At 38.2% G+C, this 14,484-nt stretch overlaps 3 protein-coding genes across 3 annotated transcripts in view; 1 reads left to right on the plus strand and 2 right to left on the minus strand.

The window, feature by feature from the left end:
• LOC114552945 (heterochromatin protein 1-like) overlaps positions 1-14,484 on the minus strand; it is a 600,023-nt gene that overhangs the window by 307,622 nt on the left and 277,917 nt on the right. The gene's annotated exons all lie outside the window — the stretch shown is intronic.
• Positions 1-14,484, minus strand: part of LOC114553107 (NACHT, LRR and PYD domains-containing protein 3-like) — a 582,600-nt gene that overhangs the window by 304,518 nt on the left and 263,598 nt on the right. The gene's annotated exons all lie outside the window — the stretch shown is intronic.
• Positions 1-14,484, plus strand: part of LOC114553109 (NACHT, LRR and PYD domains-containing protein 4-like) — a 239,017-nt gene that overhangs the window by 82,860 nt on the left and 141,673 nt on the right. The gene's annotated exons all lie outside the window — the stretch shown is intronic.

Below are 14,484 nucleotides of genomic sequence, written 5' to 3' on the forward strand. Positions count from 1 at the left end.
TCATGGGTTCCAAATTTAACATGCGCAAAGTTTTGGTTTCATAGCAGCCAGGCGCTTGTTTTGTTGCAGCCATGGAGCACAGTAAGCGTTGCTCTAATGTGGCTTTATTTGATGTTGAAAAAGCCCGGTCAAACTGTAACCTACCTTGAATCAAAATAAAAATTTCCTCTTGTTTTTGAAATAAGCATGTTACCCGTTTAACCCACCTGCTCAAAGAATCGATAAGAACCGGAATCAAAAGGAAGAATCGAATTAGAATCAGAATCGTTAAAACTAAACGATGCCCAACCTTAAACATAACAATAATAACTTATTTCACCATTATATTGCTGTTAAACAACCTAGTTGATCCTCCTCCGCCTGGCTTGGCCATCGTGAAACAGAATGCCAGGATGCTGTGATCAGACTAGGTCAAGCCTCGCTTTATATCGGTTATCCTGGATTTATAAATTCTACTGTTGTGCAATACCACTTTAACAAACACATTGATTTCATGTCATTCTGAGCCATTTGGTTTCTTGTAGGATGTAACGACACCGGTGTAACGGTAAACCACGGTAAAAATGTTGACGGTAACAATTACATCCGAGAGGAGGACTGCACAATTAATCAAATTTTAATCACGATCCTGATTTTGGCTTCCTACCATCAAATTTGCGTGATCGAAAGCGATATTTAAAATGCGTCATTCCGCTCATAGAACGCCCGCATCAAGTTTTTTGCAAAGCCAATCTAGTGCTCCATAAACGACTCTGTGATCACGTGCCTCCATGAGCCAGTCGAGTTGCTCCCCTGCACCGCGCAGCTTAGTTTCTAGATGTAGACAGTCACAGAGTAACAGTAACAGAATTGTATGCCTGTATCTTTCACGGCAAATGTGCATGTGTGGAAAGTGGTCGCTAACAGCTGAAATGGCATACTTCTTCTTAGTATCCTTCAATAAAGGATGAATATAGTACAATATGGATGTATTAGCTGGAATGTAGCACAATATGGATGTGAAAGCAGTTATCCTATGTGACTATAATATTTGTTTTGGTTAAAATTAGGGCTGTCAGTTTAGCAGCGTTATTAACGCCATGTTAACGCAAAACCCATTTTAACGCCGACAATTTTTTTATCGCGATTAACGATAGAGAGTGAAGGATCTAGCTAGACCGGAAGCAAAATTACTAATCCCACTATGGCCACGCCAAGACCCGCCCCTACTTTAAGCAGCTTGATTGGTTGGGAATAGGCATTTCACCGAGTGGTTAGGATAGCAGATTTGTCAGTGGATAGGACCTTTCAGAACAACATCCACTTCACATGTAACGTCAAATACAACTTCATAGTTAACTTCATGTGGAGTCCTGGATCTCAAAGTCGGACATCTCTGGTTCATGTTCTTACCGGACACCCTACAGCGAGCCAGTGTTTCAGCAGCCAGTTCAATAGTTTTTACAAGCCTATTGCCTATATCTTTGTAATATAATAAACACTGTTACAGTTTTTGAAACTATTTCAGCTTGTGCAGGTCTTTTTTTTTTACAGTGCACACAGACCAGCTGCATCCAGCCAGCATGACAGCGTTAACGTTGCACTTGCTCAGAGAGGCTATCGTTCAGTTCAGTTTAATTTTATTTATATAGCACGTTTAAATACAACCCTAGTTGACCAAGGTGCTTAACAAGCTAAATAAAAAAACAAAGTGATAATCTACACAAACAATACACAATACAAAATAACCAACAGTAGAAAAACAAAAGGTCAAGGTATCAAAGCTCAACTTGAATTGAAAGCCAAGGAATAGTAGAGTCTTAAGCAAGGACTTGAATGTTTCAACGGTCCGAGCAGTTCTTTAATGAATTTGTAAACTATTCCAGAGGTTTGGAGCAGCCACTGCCTAGGCTCGGTCACCTTTGTATTTTAAACTGGATCTGGGTACATCAAGAGCATCTGATTGGAAGACCTCAGTGCTTTTGACAGGTGTGAGGCGTAAAAGCTCTGATAAATAAGAAGGCGACAACACATTTTAAATCTTGAAAACAATCCAAAAGTTGAGCTGCTGCGTTCTGGAGTAACTGTAACCGACGAAGGGTTGACTGTGGGCTGAACGATTAATTGCATTTGCGATAATATCGCGATATGTTAAAATCGCAAAGGCTACGATTTGGTCTCGATTTGGTGATTTGTAAGAGCAAATCAGTCTGCACTCGCAGAGAAAGCATTAACTTAGCACGCTAACGCTACACCGTACCTTGAGCTGATCTCTGTCATTCAAACAATTCTGAGTTCCGTTATAAAGATATGGGTGGAGGAGCTGCCACTGAGAGGGGTAACAATCAGACTGATAAATGACGGTTCGGGAGCTTTCACAGCAGCGTGGCAGCGGGGTTTCAACGGTTTTATTAGTACAGTTAATCCCACGGCAAGACCAGCAGCAACTAACGAATAATAGCCCCTCTGAGCTAGTGCAATGTTGACGGTGTCATGCACACGGCATGCAACTTCACGAGGGGGAGGGGCTGGAGGCAGCTCCTCTCAGTGCACTGTAAAAAACTACTTGCGTGTGTGTGTGTGTGTGTATTTATATATATATATATATATATATATATATATATATATATATATATATATATATATATATATATATATATACTATATTTTTACTTATTTAACTGTCTAGTGTGTAATTGTGTGTTGTTCATACTATACAATGATTTATTGTTTGTCTTTGTTGAATAATACATGAGACAAAGAGCTTAAAAAAATAATCGAATATCGAATCGCAATATTTGGGGAAAAAATCGTAATTAGATTATTTTCAAAAATCGTTCGGCCCTAGTTGACTGATCCAATCCAACATGCAAAGAGTTACAGTAGTCTAATCGAGACGTAATAAATGCATGTATGGCTCTTTCCAAGTCTTTGCATAGCAGGTAGGGCTTGACGTTAGCCAAAAGTCCCAGCTGGAAGAAACTGGTTTTAACAGAACTAATCTGTTTGTCTGATTTAAAAGCACTGTTAAAAAAGTACCAAGGGCATCTACACAGGCACTAAAATGTTCAGCACGACCAAACCCAACAATTTCTGTCTTATTGTCATTGAGAGAAAATTCTGATCCAACCAAGCAGTTCAGGAAAGGCTGAAATTTGTCCTTATCATTGTTTTTGTTTTTTTTACAGGCAAATAGATTTGTACATCGTCTGCAAAACAATGGAACGAATGTTATCGTTGGTAGCATGCTGCTGGTGGTCTTGCAATGGGATTAACTGTACTAATAAACCGTTGAAACAACAGGGCCACGCTGCTGTGAAAGCACCCCGAACATCATTTATCTCTCTGCGGCAGTCTCCTCCGTTTCATGTATTTCTAATTGAGCTAGCTAACCGGAGCCAACCGCTAATCAGAGCTAATGGTTGATAACCGAGCCTTCAGTTCTCCGTGCCTGTATCCATTTACTCTATTTATGGACCCGAGCCCCAATAAAACTCTTAATTTTATTAAATTGGCTGTAAAAGTTTTAAACTACAACTCAGAGTTGTTTGAATGACAAATCTGCTCAGATGAAAACTTAATGAGTGCAACAGGACATGTATAGTACAGAACAGTAGGCTATGTTTAGGAACCCCAACACACAGATTAATAAATTCCCAAAAATGAGCAAAGATCTATCAAACAAAATGAACAAGAATTTACTTTAGATATTCCTTGTCTTATGTGATTTAACAGGAGTTAGGAGGAAACAGTTTTGAGATTAATAATTTTCTATGGCATTATTTTTGTGACTTTCCGCCCGACCCGTTTGTTTGTAGTTGTTGCCATGGCTCCATTCATACTGCCTTTTTATAGTAGTGGTGCATGCGCAGAACCCTGAGTGAACCTACTCCAGGTTGATTGAACCAACTCTAATCAGCTGTTCTGGAACCGAAAACTCAGAGTTTGTCAGGTCTCAGGGTAAATCAACTCAGACATCAGGGTTAGACTCAGAGCTTGTTAAACTTCCTACCTGGAACGGACCCCAGGAAGCGAGGAAACGAGAAAGCTGGGAGCAAACTGCAAACGTGATGGAGAGCAAAAGACTGATCATTGACAAAGAAGCAGAGGGAACTGTAAACAAAAGGACATAATATCAAACAAATAAAAACCAATAGTTTACGACTACACACATGTTTTGTCTGCAAGTTTTAAGTTTTACCTTTGCTTGAGTTACTGTTTTTTCTTTGATACTTGAGAAGTTTTGCTTGGAATTAGTCACAAAAATAATCCCATAATGTTTTGTATGGAGTATAGTATTATGGGTATTTCATCTGCTGAACCGTTAACATTTGGCAAAAAAACAACAAAACTGATTTAATTGTCAAAGAACCTCATGAGCCGCTTTCCGACCAAGTAGTTACAGGAACGTAGTTATAAGAAAAGTCCACTACTAAACAGATCTACTAACCACTCTCCCCCAAAACAGTTTTTTCCAATTGCATTCGCACTGGCCAAGTGGCCATAGGGACTGGTAGGAGGGGTAAGGGAGTGATGCAAGCATGGCAACGGTCTTTATAGCATTAAAATTAGAAAACAAATGCACCAAAAAAATATGAACTGAATACTAAATCTAATGTATATAGCATATTTGTCATAATTTTAACAAGTCTCCAAGAGAAACATATCTCTCTCCCCGCTGCTGCCTGTTACGCTGTGTGTGTGTGTGACTATGTGAGACTGTGTGTGTATGTGTGTGTATGTGTGTGTGTGACGGCCGGCCGCAGGACACGCTTGTGGAGTTTAACTCCAAAAAGACAGTTAACCACAGGTTCCCGTTAATCTTATGATGGACATGTGTTGGGATATAATTAAACAAACGAACCGTCAACAGCGAAATAAAAGCCTCTTATCAACGAGAGTGGTCTGAGAGACCTCCAGCTTACAGCGGGGACTCTGATCATGACTGGCCGAGCGTAGAGCTAGCGGGCCGGGGCAGGCGCCTGCCGACTGTCGCCTCACTTCATGGAGCTTCTCAACTCTGAAAACTTTGAAGCAAATTGTCAATTCAGCATCAATTTTCGCAAGACTGCCTATATTCGAAATCTAAACAGTTCATTTCTCGCCTAAAACGTTGTCAGAAGTGAAATTAGTGATGAATAAAATAATAAAATTGTCCCGTTGTTGGTCTGTCTGTACCGGAAACCTGACCCTCATTGACCTAAGTATTAGAGATGTTCCGATACCAGTATCGGTATCGGCTCGATAAATTTTTAAAAACGCTCCTATCGGTATCGGGAAGTACTGGAGTTTATGCACCGATCCGATACCACGTAATAAAGCCCTAAAGAAAATCTACATTAAAGTAGTTTATTTATGTTCTTTTTCCTTTGTAACTGACTGTCAAACTGGATAGTAAAAGAAAGTTCTGTGGCATTCATTGTTTGTTCATGTTTCACAAAGAGTTTAACCTGAGGCAGACCGACAACAAAGATAGAAATCATATCACATCCATACAGGGATAGTAGTATACAGCTGTTAAAACATAATAAAATGTATGACACACTGGTATCGGATCGGTACTCGTTATCGGCTGATACGCAATTTCAGGTATCGGAATCGGTATCGGGAAGCAAAAAATGGTATCTGACCATCTCTAGTTCATATGCTGAAGTAGGAGCTGAAAGAGTTACAGGAACTGCGGCCAGAGAAACTTAAAATTGGTCCAGTCGGAACACGAGAGAAATACAGTTCTAGGAATTTTATGTTCTAGGAACTGCAAAAATCCCTCCGGTCGGAAAGCGGCTATGGCTTCACTTTTTCGTTATTTCTTTAAAATGTAATGAGCAATTTGTTGTTTTTCTATCAGAATACTGAAAGCAGCAGAATTGAGTAGGCTACATTTTAATATCTGTTTATTTATCACAAGTTATATCATTATCGCGATATTCAACAGCGTTACAGCATATATTGAATATTTTCCTTATATCATGCCGCCCTAATAACTAGCAAGTCCAGGGTTTAAGAAGGTTGTTCAATAACTCTCTCTCTCTGTTTGTCTGTTGCTATAGAAACGGAGAGGAGGAGAGGGACCCAAACATCACCACTGTCAACACTGTGACAAATCTTTCACAACATCTGGATATTTAAAGATTCATCAGAGAGTTCACACTGGAGACAATCTACACAGCTGTGATCAATGTGGGGCAGCTTTCACACAACAGGTTAACCTAAAAATACATCAACGCATTCACACTGAAGAAAAGCCTTACAGCTGTGATCTATGTGGTAGAACCTTTTCTAGGAGTGATAACCTTAAATCTCACCAGCGTGTTCACTCTGGAGACAATCTACACAGCTGTGATCAATGTGGTAGAACCTTTTCTAGGAGTAGTGACCTTAAAAAACATCAACGCATTCACACTGGAGAGAAGCCTTACAGCTGTGATCTATGTGGTAAAACCTTTTCTCAGAGTGGTAGCCTTAAATTTCACCAGCGCGTTCACACTGGAGAGAAGCCGTACAGCTGTGATCTATGTGGTAAAACCTTTTCTCAGAGCAGTAGCCTTAAATCTCACCGACGTGTTCACACTGGAGAGAAGCCTTACTGGTGTGAACAATGTGGGGAAACTTTTTCTGATAATGGGGCCCTTAAAAAAAAAACATCAACCAGCTGTGCATTCACACTGGAGAATCCGTACTGGAAGTACTGGTGTGAACAATGTGGGGAAACTTTTTTCTCAGAGTATTAACCTTAAAAAACACCAGTTCATGCGTTCACTCTGCCTCGTTGTGAACATGTTTCCGAGCCAAGCTGTTTCCTCCTGCCTCCTCCTCATGCCCTGATAGCTGTGTTGTTATTTTCTGATCTTCTCTCCACATTGAAGGCTGACCAGCAGTAACTTTATCTTCTGAACAGCATGGATGTTATCCTGGCTAGGACTACACATTACACTCCCTCCCTTTGAAGGGATTTATTCCACTCAAAATTAGTTTGTAATATAATATTCTGATTTCAGGGTTCAACTGCTTGTGCTTTTAACTAATGCTGCAACAAAAGAAGTATTTGTTGTTCTTAATTAATCACCTGGTAAATACCATTTACAAAAATCTCCATCACTGTTTACTAAGGTGATGTCAAGCTGCTTAAATGTTCAGTTTATTGTCACTTAAGACGACAAAGCAAACCTTCATAACTGACCAGTTTTAATCAGAACATGGCTGCTGCTGCTGCTGCTTAAAAAATGACTTGAACAGTTAATGTGTTTAAACTGCATCTGTGCCGCCGCCATCTTGGGACAGACAACTGATCTTAAAGACTCAGAAAAAGATAGTTGTACTGCTTTTGGATGTTCATGTGAAAGAAATGCTAAACTAAGCAACATGGAATAACATTTCACGGATAAAAAATGTGTTTTACAATATTATACTATTAATAAAGTGTTGAATTTAGTATCACAAAAGGTAACATTAATCCTTCTTTTAAGCTAACAGTAAGTTAAGTGACTGTCCTGATACTGAATTGAGCTAATGCTAGCTTGTGTCAGGTTATGTATGTTTTATTTGAGTGATTATTAATATCTCATTAAGATGCTGAAAACGATGTTTGTTATGTGTGTCACTGAACAGTTCCTCATCATTCCCCATAGACCCCCATGTGGAAAAATCCAGACTTTACATCAGAAATATATAAATGTTTACAGCCTGGTACAAAAAAACAGTTTTGGTAATGAAGCTAATTTCTTTTCATAACAACTGTTTATATAACTCACCTGTTTAAATTGTATCAAGTAAATTAGCAGACTTATTGGTAGCCCAAAAAATCATGTTTAACCCAGCCCTATAAAATTTGTTAACTTTTGTCGAGCCCGGCCCGACAAATTAACTGGAATTTGAGCCCTTCAACATTTCAACCCGACACTTTTTTTTAATCTTTTTTGGGATGTTATAATTGAGTTTCTCAACTACAATTCAGAGTTGTTTGAACTAATCTGAAATCTGTTTAAAATGATCTTAATGAATAATGCATGTCCCAGGAGCGAATGTAAACTGCTGTTAGTTTATTCAGAATGGAACGGAAAAGCAAATGGATCTGAATGAAGAAAATAAAAAACTCAACGTATTTCTCTGTGAGGGATGGCCCACTTTTAAAGCCCTCAGGGGAGAAACGCTGGAGAAGTAACAGAAGAGGAGGTTGAAGGCTGACTATCATCTTTTCTGCCTTGGCGAGCCTGCTTCATGTGTCTCTTCATCATCCACTTTTCCGAATTTTATTTTCACTTCCCACAACTTGTTTAAAAATGGTTCCATACCTCCGACTTTCCTCCAAACTTGCTAAAAAAGGTAATTTTCCTGTTCTCTCCTCGGGCTTGGGCAGAGAATCTAAACTCTGCCGTAAATCAGCAGACTGTCACTAGCTTCAAAATACAAAAAAGTTTGGTAAGAAAACCTGCCTTTTTAATTTCATCAAGTATCCTGTATTATAAATACAAGTCTGGCATTTGTAGTAAACCGCTTGAAAATCAGTTGGAAATTCACAGAAATTCAGATTTTAATTGTGGATAGACCTTCTGCCTCCATAGACACACATGCATTAGGAGGAGCACAATCTTCTTTAGGAAAAAAAAATAGATAGATAGTATCCCACAGGCTTCATCAGTGGATTAGGGAACTGGGAACAGCTGGTTGTAACTTGGGACGTTTTATGAAGCTTTTGGCTTATTCTGGAATTTATAAACCCATGTATAATCATTTGTTTTATTAATTTGATCTGTCTTGTTCTTAAATAAACTGAATTGAATTGAACTTCGACATTTAGTTTCTTCCTTTTTTACAGGTTTATTCTTTTTTTATGACACTCTTATGACATCATACTTCAGTTTATCACAAACATGAAGGAAGTCCAAAACTCATCTGAAAAGTAACTACAAAATGCATTTCCTGCAGAAAATCTAAATTGCTAAAGTTTAACTAGATTACTGGCTTTTAATGCGAAAGAAGGGGAAGCAGTAAGAATAGTTGGAAAAGTATTAATTAGTTTACATTTCTTTAACATGATAAATAATACCAAATGTGTGATACTAAAGTGGAATATTTAAAGGTTTTCTGAAAAGCTGTCTACTACACTGAATTGCAGGCTTCAATGTGAAGAAGGTGAAGTTGTGCAAAAAATTTGCAAAAGTGGAAACTGTTCTAATATATATATATATATATAGATAGATAGATAGATATACAATAACAATATAGAACCGAACTCTAATTCACTTGGAAGAGAACCTGTTGGTCTCTTTCATACTTTTGATCAACTTGCTCATCAGTGTTGTTCATGAACGCGCTAAAAGAGCCTGTTCATTAAACCTTTTCAGACTGAAGGCTTTAAACATCTATCATTTAATCTTGTTGCACACCATAATAAGACTTGTGCCTAAAATAGAAAATATATCATCTTTCAGAACCTTGAAGGCTCCATAATTTCACACTCTGAAATGTACACAGTGAGTACTTTGAATACTTCAAGTTAGTACTGAGTAAGTATGTTGCCTACTTTGACTCCAGTAGACTTTCTACTGCAGGATCTTTACTTATAACAGAGTATTTCTACACTGTGGTAGCCTATTGCTACTTTAACTTTAATCTTTAGTTTAGTTTTGTCACGTTTTATTTCACTTTTATTCTGCTCAACCTGAGGCAGATTATTTTGATGATTAAGACATGAACATGTGTCTTGTTTGCTCGCTCTCATCTTCTCTTCAGAAACAACCGTTCAAACACAAGCTAGGAGCTACGATCACTTTTTGGCAAGTGGAAACGTACATTTTATGGATGTATTGCTTCTTAAAAAATGTATGTAAACTGGTTAAGTTCTTGTGGGCTATAATCTGTCAGATAGAATTGAAATCCAGTATTTTTGAGGCAGAAACAACCTTTCAGTTAAAGGTAGGGGCTGTGATCACTTTTGGCAGCAGAACAGCGTGTGTTCCCCCCCCTCCAGGTGACTGATGGACAGACAGGTGCTGCTGTCGGTTCACTTTCCTTCTTCAGTTGTCGGATGGAAAGTTGGAGATGTTTCCAATCAGCAGAAATCAGCTGGGACAGCCAACCAACACACACACTGGGAGTCCAACCACTTTAATTCATGTTGACTTTGTGAATATTATATCTGAACTTTTAGCTTCAGTCTTCATCACAGACTCCAGCAGTTTTGGACAGTACCGAAGCCAAGTGGATGTGAAATCAATCTGAACATCACAACTAACTGTTTTAGACACAGATATGGTCATAATAATGCTCCAAAATGCTGTCAGATATTTTTTTAATCATGCACAACAAAAGAAAACGTGCCATAATGACCCCCCTTTCAGTCCCATGGATATGGAGCTCCCAGTCCCTCTTGGCCTCTAAAACATCTTCAAATAATGATCCAACAGATCTCTGTAGCAGCTCCCAGTTTATCTCCCCCCCCACTAAAGACTGTTGACGTTACAGAGCTTTACTCACGCTTTGGCTACAGTGAAGGCGTAACGTATGCAGACTGTTAGCGGAGCGTATGTGCCGCTGAATGTATCTTTTAACCGGCTCCACCTGCAGCGCCACACGGTGGAGGATTGTGGGAGTCACAGGCCAGACGGAGAGCTTTTGCTTTGGGATTGTTGTTGTTTCTTCAGTTTTTTTGGAGCCGGCACAGAGCTGTGAAAAGGTTCATCTACTGTCAGCTGTTGTCAGAGGACGCAGGGGAGGGAAACAAGAAATAAAAACACAAACTCTCCAAACCAAACTGCCAACACGCTCACTGACAGTCATTAAGTCGTTTCCTGTATATCGGTAGTTTAATTTAAAAGAAATATAGACACTTTATGATCCATTTCTGTGTGAAAGGGCCACACACACCTCTGGTAAAACTCTAAATAGAAGCCTGTCCTGTTTCTACCTTGTAGATTGGATCTGTGTGGAGCATATGCACCACTACGCTGCTCTCTGCCTGCTGTCTCCAGTCTGATGGTTATGGTGGAAGCGTAGTGTTGGAACATCAGCTCTGCTTACGTTACGCGTGCAATGTAGCCTCCAGTAGAGTTTAATACTTCTATTTTAGGTATATAATATATGGTCTATTGGTGAAGCAGCATTAATCACTTTGAGGGGGGAGGGGGGACATTTTGTCTCCACCGGGCATAAAACTATTTCAGCAGAGGCAGGGACATGTAGACCAGAAAGGGGGCAATCCCACACACCCCCCTTTTATTTCCTGCCAGCTAGAATATAAAGTGCAGCTTCCAGTATGAAGCGTATCCCACAATCCACTGCAACATGAGGTCACACAGGTCGGACGCCGCCTGTGCTCTAGAGACCCGTCGACAAATATGAGTAGATATTTAAATTTGTTTTTAACGTTGTTGCTTTTGCTGTGTTGATTTGCGAGCTGCAGTCAGGAGAAAGATGCTTTTATTGTTTTAATTTGGAGATTTTCTTCTCGGCCAAGAGTGAGGGAGCGCTACATGTAAAGGTAAATGTTGGACAAAAACAAGCAGTGTAAATAAAGTATTAATGTAGTAAATATTAACAGGTAAATGTACTTAAAGTATCAAAGTAATATGTGACACGGAGGCCACTTGGAGAGATATCTGCTGCTGTACCAGTTGCTGATCTTTATCTCATTAGATGGTCAGTTAGCTCCATCTAGTGGACAGATAGTAGAACTCCATCATCTGATGGGGGACTTCTCTCACACTGACTGGGTGTGTGGACAGGTTGGACTGGTTCTGACGTCTCTCTGACTCTGAAGTTATGAACTGTGACGGCGTCTTCAGATCAAATGTACATCATCACCAGGAATTAATACGTTGTAGAGTTATTCTATTAACAATGTTAAGTCATAACACAGTTGTAGAAGAACATTGGAACATCCTTTATATATCCTTCAGAAATTCAGGTGAGAATCTGCTTGGTAAAGTTAATACAGATTTAATGGTTGATGAACAGAGTGTATATATGATTCAATCTGTTTTTGACTGGACAGAAGAAATGGTTTCTTTCTGGGTTGTTCTTCAAAAAAGAGATAGACTATGATTCTAATGAGTGTCCATCTGAGTTAATCAGATGGTTTGAGCTGCAGGGCAGGTGGACCCTGAGTTATGGCTGCCAGGGTTTGTCTCTGTATTAGTATGAATACTACCTTTCTGTCAACCATCTTCATATGTTTAAACGTATCTGCCTGTGATGAAGAGTGTTAATGTTCAGCCTTTTTTCACTAATTGTAATGTTGCACTTTGAGTTCTATGTACTTTTACTGTGTGTGTGTATGTGTGTGTGTGTGTGTGTGTGTGTCCAGTAACTGGTGAGCATTGATAAGGGACATTAAAGTTCAAAGTCTCTCTCTGGAACTTCAATTCATCCTGTGTGTTAAAGTTAATGTTTAAACTTATCTACCTGCTTTTTCTCACTAATTATAATGTTGCCCTTTGGATCTCTCTCTCTCTCTCTGTGTGTGTGTGTGTGTGTGTGTGTGTGTGTGTGTGTGATAAAGTTGTGTTTATGTTCAAAATTTGATGGGATCATTGCTATCATCTCCTGTCACCCAGCAGGAGTCAGCCATCTTGGATTGACTGCATTTAAAAACATTGTAAAAACACATGTTTCAAAAACACTAAACTAATTCCTGACATGATAATAAGTAAATTTGCTATACAGTGAGGTAGGGAACAGTTTTTGATCTGTATAGGGACAGGTGATTGCTATTCCAAACTATTGAAATATCAACCACTGGTAGATCTCATTCACCAACTTGTTTACAACTGTAAACTAATAACTCTGCTTTTTGGAAGTTTAGGCCATGTCCATAAGAATGTGGTCAGGGGGATGCAGCTATATGCATAATTTTGCTCTGTTTTTAGCCATCATAGCAAACAAATATGGAGACAGAGATGCTTTGTTTATCCATGATGTGCTGAGTATTATAAATGGAAAGACTTGTAAAAGTATGTGTAGTAGTAGTAGTAGTAGTAGGGTATGTGAGCCGCCAAACACCAAGCCACCTTGTCAGTTACAGCTTGGTGTGGTATTTGGATCTTGTTTTGGAGAGAGGATCACATTTTAGATCCAAAGGAAATTAAGGGTGAAGTGTGTGTGTGTGTTTGTGTGTAGAGGTACTCTGTAAAAAAGTGTGTGCTGTGTCCTAAAACTGGTGAATTTAGGATTTGAAAAAGAACAAAAGTCCAAATTGACTAAATTGAAACTTGAATCTTGTCATTTAAAAAAGACAATGTGTGTGTGTGTGTGTTTGTGTGTGTGTGTGTGTGTTGTGTGTTCAATTGTTTGTGTTGAAGGAAAAGATGTGTCCTAAAATATAACAGATGATTCAGGTGTTTGAAATGGTAGTGTATATAAAGCAAAAGTTCTATTTACTTCACTAACTCCAATTTTTGGAGACAGATGTTTCCTGAAGCTTAAACTTACTGTAAGTCAAACTTTACATGTTTTTTCCCTGAAATGATAATTTCATAAAAGCGGTAAAACGACTCTAGATTAAAAAGGTTAAGTTAGGGAAAGGGTTTTAGGTTGTTTTAAAAGAACCAAACTCCAGGTCTTAACATCGTTACAGTATGAAGCATTATTAAGAGGAGTAAACTGATCTTTGACTGAAAAAGACAACTTGTTCAATTAATAACTTCACATTAGCACTGATTCAAAATAATTTATTTGAGAAATTAAATATCAATTTGGGACAATTTGAGGGAGGACTGATACTTTAGTTCTGAGGGTGTGAGGACAATAAATGACTCATTTCTTTTAGTGACACTCACTTATTATTCATATTTGAAACACACAACTCATGAAAGAATCTGAAGTCTCTACTGTTATTTGTAGTTTGTAAATCTACCAATACAACTAGATATCTGGCTTTAGTATAAGTTCTGCTGATGTTACAGGTTGGCTGGACCAACCTGCTGGTGATGTTTTGATTAACCAATGAATTGAAGGTCTGTTAAAAGCCAGATTCCTTTAGCTAGTTTTGTGTTTCCTGTCAACAAAAAGAAGAAGAGCACTGGCGCCCGGATAGCTCAGTTGCAAAAGGCCAAATATATAGAGATTGTTCTCTGGATTTTATGAATTTATCTCATTCCCCCTCTCTTCCCTTTCATGTCTTCAGCTGGCAGTAAAAAATTTACAACTTTTTATTCATAAATTAATATCATATACATTGTGCGCAACTTGTGTATTCTCACAGCTTTTATTCATAAATTAATATCAAAAACATTAAATCTTTTACTTAAATTTTGTCCAAATTTTAACACTTTTATATTATTATAATGTTCAAATAGTATAAAATTTTTACATTTATTTTATTATTAAAATAATTTTTTATATTAACATTTAATTGTTCTTTACTATAGAACATGTATCAAAATAGTTTCAATTAATACAATAGTGTAAATTGATTAATTATTGGACTAAACAAAAAAAGTGTTTGAACTTTGAACTGCAGCTGTCATTTGAAAAAAGGTCTAAATGTGCCCAAAAATAATTTTTAAA

The sequence above is a fragment of the Perca flavescens genome, chromosome 3, assembly GCF_004354835.1.
Source record: "Perca flavescens isolate YP-PL-M2 chromosome 3, PFLA_1.0, whole genome shotgun sequence".
In the NCBI taxonomy this organism is placed as follows: Eukaryota; Metazoa; Chordata; class Actinopteri; order Perciformes; family Percidae; genus Perca; species Perca flavescens.